The 19,858-nt window shown below is 41.1% G+C and overlaps 1 protein-coding gene and 1 pseudogene across 6 annotated transcripts in view; one reads left to right on the top strand and one right to left on the bottom strand.

The window, feature by feature from the left end:
* The window catches only part of SORCS2 (sortilin related VPS10 domain containing receptor 2), a 1,236,053-nt gene that overhangs the window by 1,064,690 nt on the left and 151,505 nt on the right, over window positions 1-19,858 (bottom strand). The gene's annotated exons all lie outside the window — the stretch shown is intronic.
* On the top strand, window positions 1,407-4,953 carry LOC110212201 (E3 ubiquitin-protein ligase NRDP1 pseudogene; annotated as a pseudogene). Its single transcript, XR_013483938.1, has 2 exons — window positions 1,407-2,518; window positions 4,721-4,953. The product of XR_013483938.1 is annotated as an E3 ubiquitin-protein ligase NRDP1 pseudogene (transcript).

Here is a 19,858-nt window from a genome sequence, read left to right as displayed (position 1 = left end):
AAAGGCAAGTATGCCTAGACTGATGAGCTTGTGAAGAGGACTAGCAGACAAATAATAAGGCTGAAAAGATAGGGTGGAGCTAGGCTGTGAAGAGCTTTAAATTCCAAACAGAGAAATTTATATCTGATCCTACAGGAAATAAGGAGCTGCTGGAGTTTATTGAGTAGAGAGAATGACATCGTTAAGCCTATGCTTTAAGAAAACCACTTGGTTGTGTGGAGAATGGATTGGAAGGGGGGGAAACCTGAGGCAGAAAAGCCAATTGGAAAGTTATGGCAATAATCCAGAGGGGAGGAAGGTCAAGACTAACTAGGTTATGGTGTATGTGAGAGTGATTATAAAAATAAAGAAAACAGGATTGAAGTGAGGCTTGCCATGGAGAATCCACAAGATTTAGTAATTGATTGAATAACTGGGGTGAAGAAAATTGAGGAACTAAAGATGACTATGATGTTGGTAGGGACAGCTAGGTGGCACAGTGGATAGAGTACCAAGCCTGGAGTCAGGAAGACTCATCAGCATGGGTCCAAACCTGGCCTCAGACACACACTAGTCTGAGCAAGTCACTTAACCCTGTTTACCTCAGTTTCCTTGTCTGTAAAATGAGCTGGAAAAGGAAATGGCAAATCACTCTAGTATCTCTGCCAAGAAAAACTCAAACAGGGTCATGAAGAATTGGAAATGGCTAGAAAATGACTTTAAAAATAACAAAAATGATGTTGCTGACCTAGGTGACTGGAATGATGGTGATGCCCTTAAGTTGAGAAGAAGGAAGGATTTTAAGAGAAAGAGGAGCTCTGGCTTGGCCGTGTTAAGTTTGAGATATCCAAAGTTACATTCAGTTCAAAATGTCCAGTAGGTGGTTGGTACTGCAGTAGTGGAACTCAGGAGAAAGACTTGGGCTAGATATATAGATTAGGAGTTATCTATAGAGAGATGATAAATTCATAAGAATTAATGATATCAAATTAGAAGGTAGAGAGAAGAGAATATGTGCCAGGACAGAGACTTTGGGGAGTGACATGAATGATTACTTGGCAAAGGAAACTGAAAAAGAGGTACAAGATAGGTAGGAGTAGGGGAAGAACTAAGAGAGAGAAGTACCATGAAAAACCAGGATGGAGAGAGTATTCAGGAAAAAAAGCTTGGTCAAGAAGTATAAGGATTAAGGAAAAAATCATTGGATCTGGTAATTATGAAAAAAAATGGTAATTTTGAAAAAATCAGTTTCATAGATTTTTACCCCTTCTCTAGAAGCTTCAGGGACCAAGTACCATGACAGGCACAATGGCCTCTGCCCCAGCCAGTTCCAAGGCACAAAGAACCTAGAACGCTCCTAGAGCTAGTGACTCTGATTGTGATATCACAGCCATCCCTTGGTGATGGGGTTCACCACGAGAAAGAAAGCTGAGCCTCAGCATAACTTACAAGATGGGTTACTGGTAGCATCTCATGAAAGAATGGAATAGCTGGCCAGGGGTTGAGACCTTGTGAACATAGACCTTGCCCCCAAACCACCTTCCAGGGCCTGGTCTCAGCCATTAAGTCATGGGCTATGATAGAGCTCGTTTTCTGGGGGATGTGGATGAAGACTTCATCTGCCCCATCTGCCGTGGTGTTCTTGAGGAACCTGTGCAAGCTCCTAACTGTGAGCATGCCTTCTGCAACACCTGCATCACCCGGGGGTCCTCTTGGCAGCAGACATGCCCTGTAGATGGAAGTGTGGTGATGGTCCCTCACCTGCGCCCCATTCCCCTAATTATGCGGAACATGCTGTCCAAACTTCAGATCACCTGCGACAATGCCGACGCTGGTTGCAGTGCCATCCTGAGGCTTGACAGTCTCATGCTTCATCTCATCAGCTGTGAGCATAACCCCAAGTGTCCTGTGGCCTGCAAGCATGGCTGCGGCCTAGAGATGTCCAAGGAGGAACTGCCCAACCACAACTGCATCAAGCACCTACACTCCATGGTCCAACAGCAAGAGACGCACATTACTGAGCTGGAGAAGACATCAGCTGAGCAGAAATACCAGCTGGAAGAACAGAAACGAGACATTCAGCGGCTGAAGGCCTATGTCCATGCTCTCCACAATGGCAACCCCAACTTACAGGAACTGGAAGATACCACTGAGTACAATGAGATTGTAGAGTGGTCAACTCCTTGCAGCCAGAAAGGGTGAGAAGCTGGGAGGGTGGGATCTCCACCCCAGATACTATGCACCAACCGATGATGAAGACTTCAAGAGACAGTGGCTTGCAGTACCACTGCCAATAAGCTGAATAAAAACACCCCCCCAAGAGCAACTGGCCCCTGGTCTGGACACACTAGAGATACATCAGATGAAGCAGTGCTGCTTTGTGAGTTGCAAGGCCAACATGTCACTGGCAAGATGACTGTGGTATGAATGCTTGGAAGAAGGAACACATGGGTGATGACCATGGGCCAGAGCCAGGGTTTGGCACGATGTATGCCGCCTGGTATACAGGAAATGAAGAGAACCACAGTGAGACCATCAAGTAAGAATGATTCCTGAAAACCCTAAGACACCACTGGCCATGCCTCTCCCACCCCACCTCCTATTCCCTATAATTAAGCCTCATTTGTCCTACTCTCCTAGCTGAAGGCCATTAGTCTATTCTTCCTTCATTTCTCTAGTCCCCAATAATCAAGATGGAGATAGGGGTATGGATATCATTTATTCCTCTTTCCTTACTCTTTCACCCTCAATTTCTGTAAAAGCCTGATTGGAAAAGTTCCTACCCTCTCCCCTCCTCCAGGGTCTCTAGGTGCACTTTTTTTTTCTGAAATCAAAGAGAGACTATTGGCTTTAGACAAATGGAAGGAGGTATATTTCTTCTCTTAAGGCCTTTGGTTAGAAGATAAAAACCAGAAATTTGGAACAAACCACCCCCCTGGTACTCAGTAATATTTAGGGTAAAACCAAAAAGGAAGGGGTCAAGTCAGTAAAACCCAAAGCAGAGTGAATGTGAGTCAAATAGTAACTGACCGGAACAATGCCTGATGGAGAGTGGAAAAAGGGGAGCACCCCTGACTTGTGTGCTATACAGGAAAGCTGATGTCTCCATCCTAAGGTGGCAGATTCTAAGACAGCAGAAATTTGCCAGCTGAGCCTGTCTTTCCTCCTATCTTGATCATAAATATGAACAGCTCTGTTTGAAGTTTGGTGGATGAGAAGGCTATGGGTTGGCATAACCAGTTAAGAGCCATTCCTCATGGCCTCCTGCTCTTTGTAGCTGTGATGGTGGATACTCCACACATCCTCACCTATTCTGTGATTGTCCTTCAATAGTTTTGTCATTTGCTCTGGTCTTTTATTCTCTTTGCATTTCTCTCCATTTGGTGAGTTCTTTATGTTTAAGCAGAGTGAACCAATCATTTCCACCACGGTTTTCAATACAGTCATGTGTTGGGAATTTAATTTATTTACAATTTCCTCCCTTAAAAAGAGATTTAAAAAAATTCAAAAGCAACCCCACCAAAAAAAAAAACTAATAAGAATTTTTTAAAACCATTCTATTTTATAGAATGTTAGAATTGGAAATAAAATGGAACAAAGAATCTTAGTGTTGGAAGGGACCTTAGAATATAAAATGTTATCACTAAAAGGAGATTAAGCTAGAAGTATGGCTCTGGACAGTACCAGGAACAAGGATCACCATTGTTGGGTGGATCTGAGCTGCACTGAGGTACTAAAGGTTGAATTTTCAAGAATGTCTGTCTAACTAGGATTTGGACCACAAAACTAAGGTAGAAACTGAGAGATCTACACAGATGACTAGGTTAGGATATTAGCCAGAGAAAAGGGCCACAAGGATGAATGATCATTGCTAGGACAACATAGACAATCATTAATTAGCTGTGTGCCTTTATATATCTCTAGACTTTAGTTTCTTCATCTGTAGAATGAGGGAATTAGACTATATTACCCTGCTCTGACTGTCTGTGATTCCTTTTCCTCATAGAAGACAGTAAGCCCTCAAGGTCTGAGCACACTTATAAGGCAAATTAACCTTTTCTCTCTTATGAGTTTGGGAGAAATAAAGCACTATCAGGAGTGGGGTCAAAGCTACTTTTAGCTAAAAGATAGGAAGATTTGACATTGACATAGCCCTTAGCATAAGAGCAAGTGTCAGCTTTGGACACCAAAGTTCCTGGAGAATTATGAAAATGAAAATGTCCAAATGGAGGATCATACAAAATCAGAATTTGATTTAATCAATCAATAAGTATTTAATTGATTAAAAACATGTTAATCAATAAAAGTTAAAGATTAGTAGAAAGGTACTAAGTGATACCTTAGCATTTGTTTCTTTCAAAGTTTACTGTAGGAGTCAGCTAGGTGACACTAAACACTCACTAGCTGCGTGACTCTGGGCAAGTCACTTAACCCCAATTTCCTCACCAAAAATAAAAAAAATAAATAAATAAAAATTTTTTAGAAGTTTACTGTAGGGGGCAGCTAGGTGGTACAATGGATAGAGCATGGACCCTGGAGTAAGGAGGACCTGAGTTCAAATCCTGTCTCAGACCAGACACTTGACACTTAATAGTTGCCTGACCCTGTGCAAGTCACTTAACCCCAACTGCCTTGCCCAAAATAAAAAAAAAAATTACTGTAAAGATAGTATCTGCTTTGTTTATTAAAGGATACAATTATCTTAACAAGGAAATATTTGTTTCATATTCTTCTTTTAAAGGAAATACATGGCAAAACCCAGTGTGTCTGAGTGGAGAATCATCATAGGAACCCCAGTCAAATATGTCTACCTCTTGTGACATTGCTTGGCCCTCTAAGACCTGGCACACCACCACCACCACCATCACCACCACCACCACGAGGAGGCAGCAGGCTTTGTGTTTTGGAAGTTGAAACTAAAAATAAAGCGATGAATTGACAAAAAATAAAATGTCCCAAGTACAGAGATCATGACACCCCTTTTAGAAGACCTTTTCAAATACTGTGATTTTTCATTCCTTTCCTATCATCAGCATATTCACCATATTGTCTGTAGGTCTTATATCAAACTTGAATCTGAGATCTCTAAGAATCACAAAACTGGTAACTTTCTTCATTTCTCCCTCCATGAGTGTAGTTGTCCCCTGTTTTTAATTAACAGAAGGGGAAATTTATTATCTTGTTTTTCCTTCTCATTATAGCACTGATTCAGTCCCTTTCATCTACTCATCCTATAATCCCCTCAATTTCACCAATAGGAAAAGTAGAATTTGAAGGAAAAGAATTTGATTGCAACTTATTTAAGTTTGACAAGATTCAAAAAATGTTTTACATACCTATTGCATAGACCCTATACTACATAGGTGAAGGAATGGAATACAGACATGGATAACACATGATTCCTATTCTCATGGAGCTCATAATCAAGGAGGAAAGACAAGTCAACAAATAGAACACATGGTGTTAGAGCTGGAAGCAGACTTAGAAAGTCTCCCTCAATTTACATATGAGGAAAACGAGACTCAGAGAAGGAGACAACTTCCCTGATGTCAACAACTGGTTAGTGTTAGACACAGAACCTAAAATCCAGATCTGATTCCTATTTCCATGCCTCTACAAACCCACCATTAGACGCAACCATAATATAAAGTGGAGAATGGTAAGCACATTAAGAAAGGCACACAGAGAACACTGAGAATTTACATAATGATTTAATGTTAAGGCTGAAAATAGAATAAAGGACTTAGGTCTTTTAAAGTATATAGTGAAACCACATTAATCAACCCTAGTTTATTCAAAATAGGGCATGATTCAAAACAATTCAATAAAACCAACTGGTTTAATTTAGAGTTCACTTTTTCCAGTCCTTGGCTCTCAAATTAACCCAGGTTTAACTAGCTGAGGGGAAAGGTGGCATCGTGGAAAGAATTCTGAACTTGGCAAAGAAAAAAAAAACTGTATTAAACCCTGGCTCTGCCACTTACAAGTCCCATGACCATGGGAAAGCCACTTAAAAACTTCTCTTTGCCTCAATTTTCTCATTTGTAAAAGACAAGGAGGGAGGTGGGGAAAAGGCAAAGGTAATAATACTTGCATTATCCGCTTCTCAGGGCTATGGTGGGTAATGTACTTTCTAAGGTTCATACATACTTTAAATTCTGGTGACAGAACAGGAAATTAGATCACAGGTTTAGAGCTGGAAACAACCTAAGAGCTCATCTAGTTCAACCCCCTTAAAATACAGATGAGAAAACTTACACGAGGTCACCCAGCTAGTAAGTGGCAGAACTGGGATTTGAGTCTGACTTCATATCTTGACCTCTTTGTAAGGCAGCTGTTTAATGGCTCAGTGGATAGACCACTGGGCATGGAATAAACATCTGTATTCAGATCTAACCTTAGACAGCTAGTAGCTGTGTGAACCCACTGGGCAACTCACTTAACTGCTGTGTGCCTCAGTTTCTTCAACTGTAAAATGAAAATAATAACAGTGCCTACCTCCCAAAATAGTTGTGTGGCTCCAATGATATACTTGTAAAGTTCTTAGCACAGTGCCTGGCTAAGTTGCTGCTGTTGTTATTTAGTTGTTTTAATCACGTCTGACTGTTCATGACCCCATTTGGGGTTTTCTTGACAAAGACACTGGAATGGTTTGCCATTTCTTTCTCTAGCTTATTTTACAGATGAAGAAACTGAGGTAAATAGGATCAAGTGATTTGCCCAGAGTCATACGCTAGTAAGTGTCTGAGGCCAGATTTGAACTAAGGTCTTCCTGACTTCAAGCCTGGCACTCTAACCACTGTACCACCTAGCTGCCCTGGCACATAACAATCACTTAATAAGTGGTTGTTCCCATCCCCTTCTTTCTTCCGCACCAGGTTTATTAGCTGTAAAGTGCTACGTCGATGTTTTTATTATTATATCCCTTTGTAAGAGAAACATTATAATCTTCCGATCTTCTGTTAAAAACTGCTAAACAGTAAAGCCCTGATTCATAGATATATCTTGCCTTTCACACTAGAGAGGCCATCAAATGTAGTAGAAATTGTAATGATTTGGCATCTGACAAAATGGGTTTAAATCTTGATTCTTCTGCTCAAGATCTCTGCAATCTTATATAAATCACTTCCCATTTCTATGCCTTTTGTAAAATGGGAGGTTCATAGAATCTAGATTTAGGGCTAGAAAGAGATTACTGTGTCCTACTCCCTCATTTTATAGATGAGAAAACTCAGGCTCAGAAAAGGGTGATTTGCCCAGAGTCACATAGCTAGTGTCTAAGGCAATATTTGAATTCAGATCTTCCTGGCTACAGGTTTGGCATTCTATCCACTGTACTATCTCTAAGTGCCCATCCAACTCTTAACATTTTATGATCAGTGCTTTCCTGATAAAACATTTAAGCATTCCAGAATGGAATTAAATAATTAGAGTCGAAAGGATTCAAACAACATAGCATCACTAAAGAAGGAAGGATAGAGAACTGTACAATGATCAGTCAGTCAATAAATATTTATTAAGCACCTACTTCACACCAGACACTTTGCTAGGTGCTGAGCATACAAAGAAAAGTAAAAGACGGTCCCTGATCTCAAGGAGCTCACAGTCCAACATACAAACAACTATGTACAAACAAGATCTAGACCAACCAATCGATTGATGGATAGAGATATACATTATCATGTATTATATATTATACCTCTGTGTGTGTGTGTGTGTGTGTATAAAAGATAAAGTGGAAATAATCAAAGAAGGAAGGTACTAGAATTAAGGGCGTCAGGAAAGGCTTCCTGTAAAAGATGGCTCTGCCAAGAACGTGTACCTATTCCCCAGAACCATCAAAAACCAGCCTGGGGTTGATTACAGTGGGAAGGGGAGGAAAGGGAGAAGTGAAGAATGGAGTGGCTAAGGGAACCATTTTCCCAATGAACAGGACCAGTGCAGAATGAAATCTGTTTCAAGCAAAGCTAATGTTCCTCCTCCTCCTCTTCCACTTTTTCCTTCTCCTTTTCCACCTCCTTCTCCTTTTTTACTTCTGCCCTCTCCTCATCCTCCTCTTTCTAGTCTTACTCCTCCTCCTCTTCCCTTTCTTCCTTCTTTTCTTTCTTCTCCTCCTTATACCTTTTCTACCTTTTTCTCCTCTTTTATCTTTTCTTTTTCCTCCTCCTTTTTTACCTTCTCCTCTTCCACCTGTTCCACCTCCTTCTCCTTTTGTTCCTCTTCCCTTTCCTCCTCATCGTCTTCTTTCTCTTCCTACATCTCTTTCTCCTTTTCTTCCTTCTCTTCCAACTCTTCTTCCTCCTCCTCCTTTTCCACCTTCTTCTCCTCTTTCACCTGTTCCTTCTCCTCCTCCTCCTCCTTTCTCACCTCCTTCTCCACTTCCACATTTCCTTCTTCTCCTTCTCCTCCTCTTCCACTTCTTCCTCCTCTTCCACCTTTTCTTAGTTTCCCTTTCTAGAGATCAGCGCCTCTGATTTAGAAGAAATGAACCTTAGATCACAGCATAAGGTCATCCCTTAGGACTGCATTAATATTCTGTCTTGGTTGAAAAGCTGAGTCAACCAGTGTGTTTACCAAAGGGACTGAGGGCAGACTCTGGACATGGACAGAAATAAAGATGTTGGAGATGAGGTTATTGTTCAAAAATCCTTGGCACCAAAGAGGAATGCTGAATGACTAGGGAGCAGGTGGGGAGAGGCAGAATCTAATTGCATTACAACTGAGCCCCAAACTAGGCTGGGAATGAGGTATAGCAAGAGGCAAGCTGACTGGGAGTCAGAAGAACTGGCGTCCGGCTCAGTCTATACCATGAAGTCTAAGCCATGAGGCAGGGTGGTGCACTGAATAGGGTAGTGGACCTGGTGTCAGGAAGACCTCTGGCATTTACTAACTTCATGACCCTGAATGAGTCATTTAACTTCAATGAACAACATTCTCCTCTAGTGAAAGTGCTTTACAAACTTTAAAGAGCTATATAAATGTCAGCTCTTGTTATAAATTTGATTATTTAGGCATATGACCTTGGGAAAGTCACTTCCTCACTCTAGCCTTGTTCCATCATCTGTAAAATAAGTGGCCTGTCTTACATAATAATAACTTATGTTTCTATAAAAGTCTCAGATATAGAAAGCATTTTCCTCATGACAATCCTCTGAGGTAAGGAGGAGGACCATTAGATCCTGTTTTACTGATGGGGAAACTGAGGGTCAGAGAGAGAAAAAGGCATTTTCCATGGTCACAACTTGGGTAAGGAATTCGAACCAAGCACCCTGTCTCCATGTCTGGGGCCTTTTTTCCGCTATGCACTGCACTGCCTAAGGATCTTTCTAACAGTCCAGGACTCTGATATACTATGATTTCATCACTCAGTATGTGAGATTCCTTATCTATGAACTGGGAATAATAATATATGCAAAATTAAATTCACAGAATTGTTGTGGGGAATCTTCTGATTTTGATTAGGCTTGGGACCCATTCCTACCTCAACCACTTCCAAACTATGTGAATATCCTCTCTGTCTTAGTTTCTTCATTTGTAAAGCGAGGCAGCTAGGTGGTTCAGTGGATAGAGCACTGTACCTGGAGTCAGCAGACAGGAGTTCAAAGATAGCCTCAGATTCTTATCAGCCATGTAGATAAGTCACACACCCCTAACCCTGACACTACCTTTTTCTGGCTCTGGAATGAGGATAATAATGAGGATATCTGCTAAATTAGGATAATAACACCTATCTATACATAGCATTTGGGGCAGCTAGGTGGCATAGTAGATAGACTACCAGGCCTGGATTCAGGAAGACCTGAGTTCTAATCCAGCTTCAGACACTTACTAGCTGTGTAACCCTGAGCAAATCACTTAACCCTGTTCGCCTCAGTTTCCTCTTCTGTAAAATGAACTAGAGAAAGAAATGGCAAGACACTCCAATGTCTTTGCCAAGAAAACCCCAACTGGGGTCATGGAGAGTCAGGCATGAATGAAACAATGCAACAACAAAATAAATAGCATTTATAAAGCACCTACCTCCCAGGGTTGTTATGAGGATAAAATGAGGTAGTGTTTTTAAAGTGTTTTGCAAATTCTGAGATGCCGTATCAATGCTAGCATCACCACCACCACAACTACTAGTAGCACTATTCATGAAGGAGGTTTTCATGTTAGGAATCTTAAACACCAAAAAAAAATTGAAAGTACAGATTATTCTCACCTACTGTCTACAGCCCCACCACCACCAAAAAAAAAAAGTGAGATAGTAGGACCTGCTTATCTCATCTTATTGCAGAACAGAGAAGGAAAATCATAGAGAATTTTAGGTATAGTAGAAAGAGCACTGGATTCATAGCCAGAGGACTTGATTTTCCAGTCTTGAATCTGCCCCTTAGCACCTGTGTGACCTTGAAAAAATTACTTCCCCCCATGAGCCTCAGTTTCCTCATCTGTCAAATGAGGGGGTTGGACTACGAAGCCCCTTAAGATCCCTTCCAACTATAAATTAGAATGCTAGGAAGTAATCACAAATGTCTCTTGAAGCTGTAATAAGAGGAAAAATGATATCAGACGAGAGTGCATACGTGAAATGTAAGGCACTAAGGTCTGGGGGGATGGCATGGAAGCCATCGGCGGCAGCTGCTTCTCATTATGGTTCGTGATTACCTCATCCCAAAGGACGCAGGGACCTGCTGAGATGGAGGCATGAGAAGGGACAAATGAGGAGACAATTACACTCCGACAGCTGCACTGAAGATCAGTCCTGTTACAGGGACTCAGGCAACTGGCTGACCAGACACAAGACTGTGTCCCCAGGGTCTCTGGCAGCAGACAGTACCAGTTGGATACTCCTGGAAATCCTCTGGTTTTCTGCGGATAGGTGTGTCCAGTGAAAGTGACATGTCAACCCATGTCTTTGTGTGTAGATAAGACGTGGAAAGGTTTCTCATCGGGATATGGAGCAAGAAAGCTTGCTATGACCTGCTTGGAAAACCAGTGGGGGGACAAGGAAGAAAGGGAAGGAGGGAGGGAGGGAGGGAGGGAGGGAGGAAGGAAGGAAGGAAGGAAGGAAGGAAGGAAGGAAGGAAGGAAGGAAGGAAGGAAGGAAGGAAGGAAGAAGGAAGGAAGGAAGGAAGGAAGGGAGGGAGGGAGGGAGGGAGGGGGAGGGAGGAAGGGAGGAAGAGAGGGAGGAGGAAGATTATCCCTATAGTTATCCCCACTTTAATTAGGAAACTAAGGCAGACAGAGGTTAAGTTACTTATCCAGAGTCACACAGCTAGTAAGTGTCTGAAGTCAAATCTGAACTCAGATCTTTCTAACTCCAGGCCCAGCATTCTCTCCACTTCAACATCTAGCTGCCATTAGAGGAGTGGGGGGAAGGGGGATAAAAGGAAGGAAAGTGGGATGAGATGGGCAACTATCAGGGAAAAAGAAACTGGAATGTGGAGTCAAAAGATAAGGGTCTGAGAGCTCAATCTACCACTTAACTGTGTAATCTTGGGAAGGTCACTTTAACAAGAATATCTCCATTTCTATATATTGTCACAGTTCACAAAGCAAACCCCTTCAAGTAGACTGATGGAGTATTGTCATCCCCACCTAGCATGTGGAAACTACAGATCAGAGAGAGGCAGTGACTTGCTCATGGTCTCAAATCCCAATCTTGGTGGTCCAAGGCCATGCTGAGGACCTAATGTGATGGCTGTGAAGAAAATGCTTTGTAATTTGTAGTATGTGAGCTAATATTACTATTGTTTATTTATTTATTCCTATTTATTTATATTACTTATTACTATTATTACTAACCATGTAACCTGGATGCATCATTAATTTGGCCCTCCCCATCTAGTTCAGCCTCTTCATTTTGTACAGAAAGAAACTAAAGCCCAGAGAGTTTCAGGGATTTGACGAAGATCACTCAGCAAGGCTATGGCAGATCCTGGGTGTTGTGAGTACTGGCCCCATGCTGCTTATTCCTTCTAAGAAACTCAATTGAACTGGATTGCTTAACTCCAACTTCTTACTCATTCTGTAACCTGGGAACCCTCTCTGGACCTCAGTTTCCTCATATGTAAAATTACAGGTAATCTCCAGATAATCTCCACCATCCAATCTAGCTTTAAATCCTGTGATTCAACTCGATTTAATAAACGTGTTTTGAGAGAGACAACTTGGGAGAGTAGACGGAGAGCTGACTTCAAAGACAGAAAGACCTGGGTTCAAATCCTAGCTCTGATACACGCTGGCTAAAGGACTGTGAGCTAGTCACTTAACCTCTCAGTGCCCAATTGGACAGTTTGTAGATCTGCATTGGTAGAGGGAAATTGCTCACTGGGAGCTACCTATGTCATTGAAATCATAGGTCCTGAGGGGCAGCTAGGTGGCACAGTGGATAGAGCACCAGCCCCAAAGTCAGGAGGACCTGAGTTCAAATTCTGCCCCAGACACTTGACACTTACTAGCTGTGTGACCCTGGGCAAGTCACTTAACCCCATTGCCTAGCTTAAAAAAAATAATAAAATAAATAAAATGTAGGAGTTGGACTAGGGGATCTCTACAATCCCTTCCAGCTCTAAGTCTGTGATTCTATAATCCTGTGCAATCTGTGGTCCAGGAGGTGGGAATACTGTTCACTTGAGAGCAGTGGAGAGAAAATCCTTGCCCACTTGGGAGCAGAGGTGAGCCATGGACAGGTGGGAACCAGCTCTTCGAGCACAGGGTGCTAAGGTGAAGAAGATGCTCAGAAATAGCGTTCATCCAAGCCAATGAATAATAGACTTGTTCTTAACCTTTTGGTAGCCATGCACCCCTTGGGCACTCTGGTGAAGCCTATGACTCCTTTCTCAGAATAACGTTTTTAAATTCATAAAATACATGGAATTACAAAGGAAAATATTTATATTCAAAAAGGATCATCGACATTTTTTAAACCAACTTCACAGGACCCAGGTTAACAATCTCTGATCCAAGCTGTATTTTATAAATAAGGAAATAAAGATCAAGGGAGGGGAAGTAATTTGGCCAAGATTACATAGGTAGTAAGTGGCAGAGCCATGATAACAGCCCAGCTCTCCTGACTCCTAGACCTTTGATTTTTCCTCCATCACAATGTCTTTCCTGAGGGCACCAGAGGTAAAGAGTTTATTTTTTTGTTGTTGTTAAAGAGCTGGGTTTGAATCTTGACTGACATCTATTAGCATTGTGACCATGAGTAAATATTTCCCAATTACATGTAAAAAATTTTAACTTTTTTTTAAATTTTGAATTTCAAGTTAGAGGTTTAGAATTTAAAATTCTGTACCTGGTCAACAATTGTAGTGGACATTATAGAAAAATCAGTAGGAGACAGACAGATAAGGAAGACTCTGAGACGGATAAGGTGGCGTGAGATCAATTAATCACCTGTTATTTATTAAGCACCTACTATGTGCCAGGTATTGTGCTAAGGGTTGAGGAAACAAGCACAAAAAAAAAATGAAACACTCCTTATTCACAGGAAGCTTATATTCTAACGGATGTTGGAACAGCAAAGAAGATAATATGCTCAGATAAGCTAGGACCACTCAGGAATATCTTTCAAAAAATCCCAGACTAGTCCCAAAACAGTAAGCTAACTGGAAGGACAAAACCAGAATTTGGAAGGGTGAGAGAATGAGCCAATCAAATCTTAGCATGTCAGTCATATCTCAAAGTCATATAAAGACCCAAGGGTTTGTCCAAACTACTTCACCAAGGGCAAGTGTAACTCTACAATGATAAAAAACCCACTGGCTGGAATTTAAAGGACCCTTCAGAAGGACCTGCCAGCTGAAGTCTTGTCCAAAGCAAATTCTGTAATCAGTCCAACAAAGTGAGAAGAGTTCCTGTATCTTACATTTCTGATTACAAATATTCATGTAGTTTTATCTTACACCACCAGGTACAGTCAAGTGGTTCATGAATAAAGATGGAAAGAATAAGCAAAGAAGAGAGAAGTCACATAGAGGAAATGGAGGCTCAAGGTTCCGAAATGATGTCTGGGTTTAGTGATTCCTGCAGCAGCCCAAGCTGCAATTATCTTTCTGCAAGAATTTGTTGATTTGCTTGAAGGTCAGAAGTATAGATCATTAGATTAAATTATGGGAGTAAATCAGGACACTGTACTTTGGCCACTGCTTCCTTTCATTCTCCAGGCTAGTCTTCTTGAAAACAAGAATCTTCCTATATTAATCTTTTAGAAATAGAAAGGAACCTCCTGACATAATGAATCTCTAATTCTGTGATATCAGAGCAAAGGAAAGTATGCTTCCCCTACAAAAAGATCTCCCTGTTTCAGTGCTTTCCAAGTCCAGCAGTTGACCCACCATACCACCTTATGTTTCATGAATAATTTTTACATTCATTGTAGTTGAGTAAACATAGATGATCTCTAAGTTAATTTTCTTATGAAACCCATGAACTATCAGGGTTGTTGATTCATGATTGGATCAGAGGGGAGGTTTAGACTAAAATTCTGAAACTGGATAGTGAACCCTGCTTCTACAATGCCTTCAATGAACTTATTTTCTGTTCGAATATCTCCAGTGACAGAGATCTCCCTCTCTTCAAAGGCATCTTATTCCACTGGAAATTTCCCAATTTCATTGGGAATATTCTATTGATTAGTTCAAATTGTTTAGAGGCTGGACGTTATTTTAAAACCAAAATCTATCTGCCTGTTACTCCTGCAGTGTGATATAGTATGAAAAAAAAACAATAAATATTGAGTCAAGAGAGCCTTGAGTTTGAACCTTGACTCTGACATCTACTAGCAGGGTGACCATGGACAAAACTCGGAACCTGTAGGAGCTTCAATTTCCTCTTCTGTGAAATGAGGAAAATAACAGCACTGACCTCACAGGGATATTGTGAGCATCAAATGAGATCAAATATATTAAGGATTTTCAAACAATAAAATTCTAGTAAAGTATCATCCCTCTCCCTCTCTGTCCCCAGTTTGGTTCTCTGGGGCCAAACAAATCTAACCCCGCTTCCATGTGACATCTCTTTAGTTACTTGAACACAGCTAGGTGACATTGTGCAGACGGGTGGGGCTGGACTTGGAGTCAGGAAGACCTTGAGTTCAAATCCTGCCTCAGGCACATACTGAGGTATGACCCTAGGCAAGTCACTTAACCTCAGTCTGCTTCAGTTTCCTCTTCTGTAAAATGGGGATAGTAATAGCACCTACCTCCCAGAATAAAATTAGATAATATTTGTAAAATGCATTGTAGAACTTACAGAGATAAATGCTAGCTATTAATCTGTAATTGCTAGCTCTTAAAAGGATTATAATGATGATGATGCTATACTGACCTTTCCCCTTCCCCTCTTCCAACAATTCTCTACTTCAGGCTAATCATCTCCAGGTCCTCCCAATAGTCCTATTAAGACATGGTTTCTAGCCTCTGTTTATTAGGATTTTTTTTTCTCAGTGGGATCCTAGAATCTCCTAAAGCACAACCTAGAAAACTATCAGAGCACTCAGCAAGATGCTTGAGGGCCCTCCTAGAACATCTTTCTGGTCCCCCTTTGGGAACTGATGGTCTGGCTGACTAAACTTAGCCAGGACAGGCAGCTTTCTCAACTCAACTCTACTCCAAAAATCAAGATTAAGACTGCAACAGCCATAAAGAATCTGCCATGCTACAAGGTGTTTAATAGGGTAGGGAGGCTAGAGTTCAGTGGAGTGTCACAGAAAGAAAACTAGCTTTAGGAGTCCAAAGGTCCTGGGTTCCAAACCTGTTTCTGCTTCTTACTGGCTATGTGACCTCAGGCAAAGCACCTGGCCTTTTTAGGCCTCAGTTTTTTCATGGGTAACGTAAAGAGGCCAGGCTGGCTGTTGTCTAAGATCCTTTCCAGTTTTGACAGTCTCTGGATTCCATGAACCACAAGGTGTTGGTGTTAACTGACATTCTCCGACTGATAAATCAACATAAATGGGGCTGAAATTTAATATATCATTTGATGCTGACAAATGGGGAAAGAAGTTAAGTACAAAGAGATTGTCTTCAGGGGGAAGAAAGCAGCTGCAGCGAGGGAAAGGTGGGAGACAAGGGAATAAGGAGTCACTGGAGTCATAAGGCAGGTAATAAAATGCCAGCTAACACTAGTGACAGGGCCAGTGGAGATCAATTTCTATGATATGTAGAGACTCTTGGAAAAACATAATCAGACATAAAAAGGAGAGTCCTGAATAATAATGGCCCACATTTCTATAGTACCCAGTGGCTTCTTTACAAAGCATAAAGTGATGGTGGCAAGAGAGCCGGCCACACAATCCACAGGATAGGGTACCTGCCGTGGCACTTACTCACTGTGTGACCCTACACAAGTCAGGTTAGCAATTTGAGGTATATATTCCTCATTTGTAAGAACAGGATAATAATACTTTCACTCTCTGACCCCAAGGGAGTGTTAGAAGAAAAATGGTTGGCAAATCTTAACGCAATTAGAAAAATAAGAGATAGTGGTTGAACCTGAGATTTCACTAATATCAGGGACTCCCAAGTGAGGAAACTCCCCCTGCCAACGTAGGCTGACACATTCTCTGCCACTAATAGTCTTAGAGAAGTGCTAGAGCAATGACGTCAAACTCAAATTTAAAAAAAAAAAAGGTAGCCATTAAACCATATGTAAAGATCCCTATGGACCTCATATTGACTCAGAAAACCATGCATGTTTATATATTCGGTTTTCTGTTAATAGATCGTCAGCACATTAAAATCAGATAGGAACCACATTTTAATCTAATTTCGGTCTGCTTGGGGATGCTTTGGGCCACATGTGGTTGATGGACACTTCTTGTCTAAAGCACAGAGAGACGATGTACCTGCCCAGGGTCACACAACCAGAACGTGTCAGAGGCAGGACCCAAGTCTTGGTTTACATAGCAGCCCCCTATCTGCTGCAACACGCTGCTTCTCATTTTTTAAAATGTGAGCTATTATTATTTTCTCTTCCTGGAGTGCTATGGTCCATGGAATCATGAAATCATTAGACATGACTAAATGGCTGAACAACAATTATTTTCTCTTAAGAACCCACTGAGGTTGGGAAGGCAGGTGCTATAACTCTCATTTTACAATTAAAGAAACTGAGGCCAAAAAAGGAAGGGACGTACTCAATAGCATACAAGTTTTGGAGAAGCAGAGACTAAAATTCATGTCTTCTGCCCCCGATTACATTGACCTTTTCTACTCTATGGGTTGGGAGGATGCGGACAAGTGTGTCTGAAATGATCATGTGACTGAGGGGAAGGTTTTTCTACATAATAAACTTGTGAATCACAGTCTTACTCCAGTGAAATTTTGGACACCACAGCATGCCTCATGCCCACTCTCTTTCTACATTCACTTCAGATTTCATTGGGGTGTACGATGATGGGACACTTCCAAACACTTTCCTAACCACATTCAACAATCACCTCCTTATAAGCACCCAGGTGCTTTATTTTATACTTTAGAAAGTGCTTTCTTAGATATTATCTTATCTGATGCCCACAGTAGCTCTGAAATCAGTGGGTAGATTTTACTGTACCCATTTGACTGTTGAAAGAAATGAAGACAGAGGTCAGATGATTTGTCCAAGCTAACACAACCAATTAGCATCAAAGTCAGCACTAGAGCCTAGCTCTCCTGACTTGGTTCAGGGCTCTTCCCACTATACCTGGTTTGTAAAGAACGGGTTTTCATATCTGTCTTGAACATCTGCTCTAGTAACATGCCTCCCCCCCTTTATTTTGGGGAAGGAAAAGAGTCCATTCCTAATGATGTAATTGATGCAGACAACTGCCAGTGAGGAAACTCCTCTTCCAATGCAAGCCACAACCACTTGACAACTTGGAGTCTTAGATACCTGCTTGGGACACTGAGAGTTTATAAGTGTCTTGGCCAAGGTCACATGACCATGGTATGTAAGAGTTAGGACTTGAGCCCAAATCTTCAAGACTACAGAGTCCATTCTCAATCCACTAACCTGAGTCCCCTAACTCTCAGAAAGACACCCACGTTGCTTTAAATGGCAAGAAGAGATCATTTCTCTATGTCAAGCACAGGAAATCAGAAGACACTTGCCCTCTCGAAAGGTTTATTTCAAGTGCTGTATGTGAGGAAAAATCCGTTTCAGGGTTCAGTTTGTATCCTGAAAGACAGAGTCAGATTGCTATTATTTCTATCTCTAAACAGCCACTATTTACGGTTATTAAACCATTCATCCCTCTGAAAATCCAAGTGGCGGGTCAGCCACCAGTTTGACTCCCTGGTCCTCCCCATAAGCTGTACCCCCACTGCCGGTTGTCTGACACACCAGTGAGTGGTTTACCAACACAGAAAATAGAGTTTGTACGCACTCGGTGATTTATGGCATATCCAACCTTGTTCATTTTTTCCCCAGATAGTCTTCAAAGAGAATAATATACCCCAAGAGAAAAGGAACTGGCATTTGGAAAGAAAGGGTTTTTTTTTGTTATACTGTGTAGTTAGAGGTTGCTTTATTAACAATAATGATGATAATGATAACAATAATAATAGCTTGCATTTATATGGTACCTACTATGAATCAGGCACTGTGCCAAGCATTTTACAAATATTCTCTCATTTGATCTTTACAATAACTCTGGGAGGTAGGTGGTGTTATTATCCCATTTTGCAGTTGAGGAAACTGAGGCAAATAGTGTTATGTGATTTGTTTGAAGCTGTAAAGCTAGTAAGTATCTGAGGCCAGATTTGAGCTCAGGTCTTCCTGACTCTAGGCCTAATACACTATCCATTACGCTTTATTATTTGGGATATTAATAAAAATAATTCACATTTATATAATGTTTTATAGTTGAAAATTATAGAATCTTTGGGTTAGAAGAAAAATCAGAGGTCATCTAGGCTAGACCCCACTCAAGATGACCAATCCTATCTGTGATTTCTACACATCGCACTTATGCTCAAACATCTCCAGTTTCCGAAACTGATTCTCACGTGTGAATTTTTTTTCCCATTCTGGAAGATCTGCTCTGGATAGATTTCTTTTTCTAGAATGTAGCCTCCAGAACTTAACACAACATCTAGCCATGATGTGCCAAGGGCAAGGAACAAAGCCCTTTCCTTGAGCAGAAAGTGCAAGTATTTTTATTCTTATTTCATAGATTAGGAAACTAAATCTTAGACTGGGAATGCGTAATTCATCCAGGTGTCCAAGTACTGTAAGAAGCAGCAGAGCAACGACTGGTATCCAGACACTAAGACAAATGGTGCGTTTTGGTTGTTAAAATTCTGGGACGTTGAAGGCCTTTAATGTCAACTGACTGGGATAAGAACAGAATGCTTTTAAAACAGCTCATTTTCGAGATAAGAAAAATTATAACATTTAATCAGAATGACTAAAAATCACTTTAGTTTCTTCATCAGAAGTCGGGCAATTCTTGGTCATGCTTCTCCATTAATCTATCATAAAACATCCATCTAATAAGCTGGAAATCTTTGGTTCTCAATATTTCGTGAGCACCATGGTGGCACAGAGGCCGTCTACCTGTTCCCCTGCACTCCTGAGAGGCAGACAACAACTTCCTTTTTCAGTCATACATAAGATCATAGACTCAGAGCTGGAAAAGATCTTAAAAGACATCAAGTACAAACCTCTCATTTCACAGATGGGGAAACTGAGGCAAAGAGAGGTTAAGTGACTTGCCCAAAGTCACATAGATAGTAAATTTCTGAGACAAAATTTGATCCAGGTCTCCCTGACTCCTGATCCTGTGCTATATCTACTAAGTTAGGCTTGATATTCCCTCCCCACCCCCCAAGTTTCCCTCTAACTCATAATTATACCCCTTGGGTTACTCAAAATTTTTATTTTTCTAAGAATAGTATTCCACAATTAATGA

This window comes from Phascolarctos cinereus, unplaced genomic scaffold (assembly GCF_003287225.1).
Source record: "Phascolarctos cinereus isolate Bilbo 61053 unplaced genomic scaffold, phaCin_HiC Scaffold_9;HRSCAF=440, whole genome shotgun sequence".
In the NCBI taxonomy this organism is placed as follows: domain Eukaryota; kingdom Metazoa; phylum Chordata; class Mammalia; order Diprotodontia; family Phascolarctidae; genus Phascolarctos; species Phascolarctos cinereus.
The sequence above is the reverse complement of the archived record's forward strand: the minus strand, read 5'-3'. Positions and strand labels throughout refer to the sequence as shown.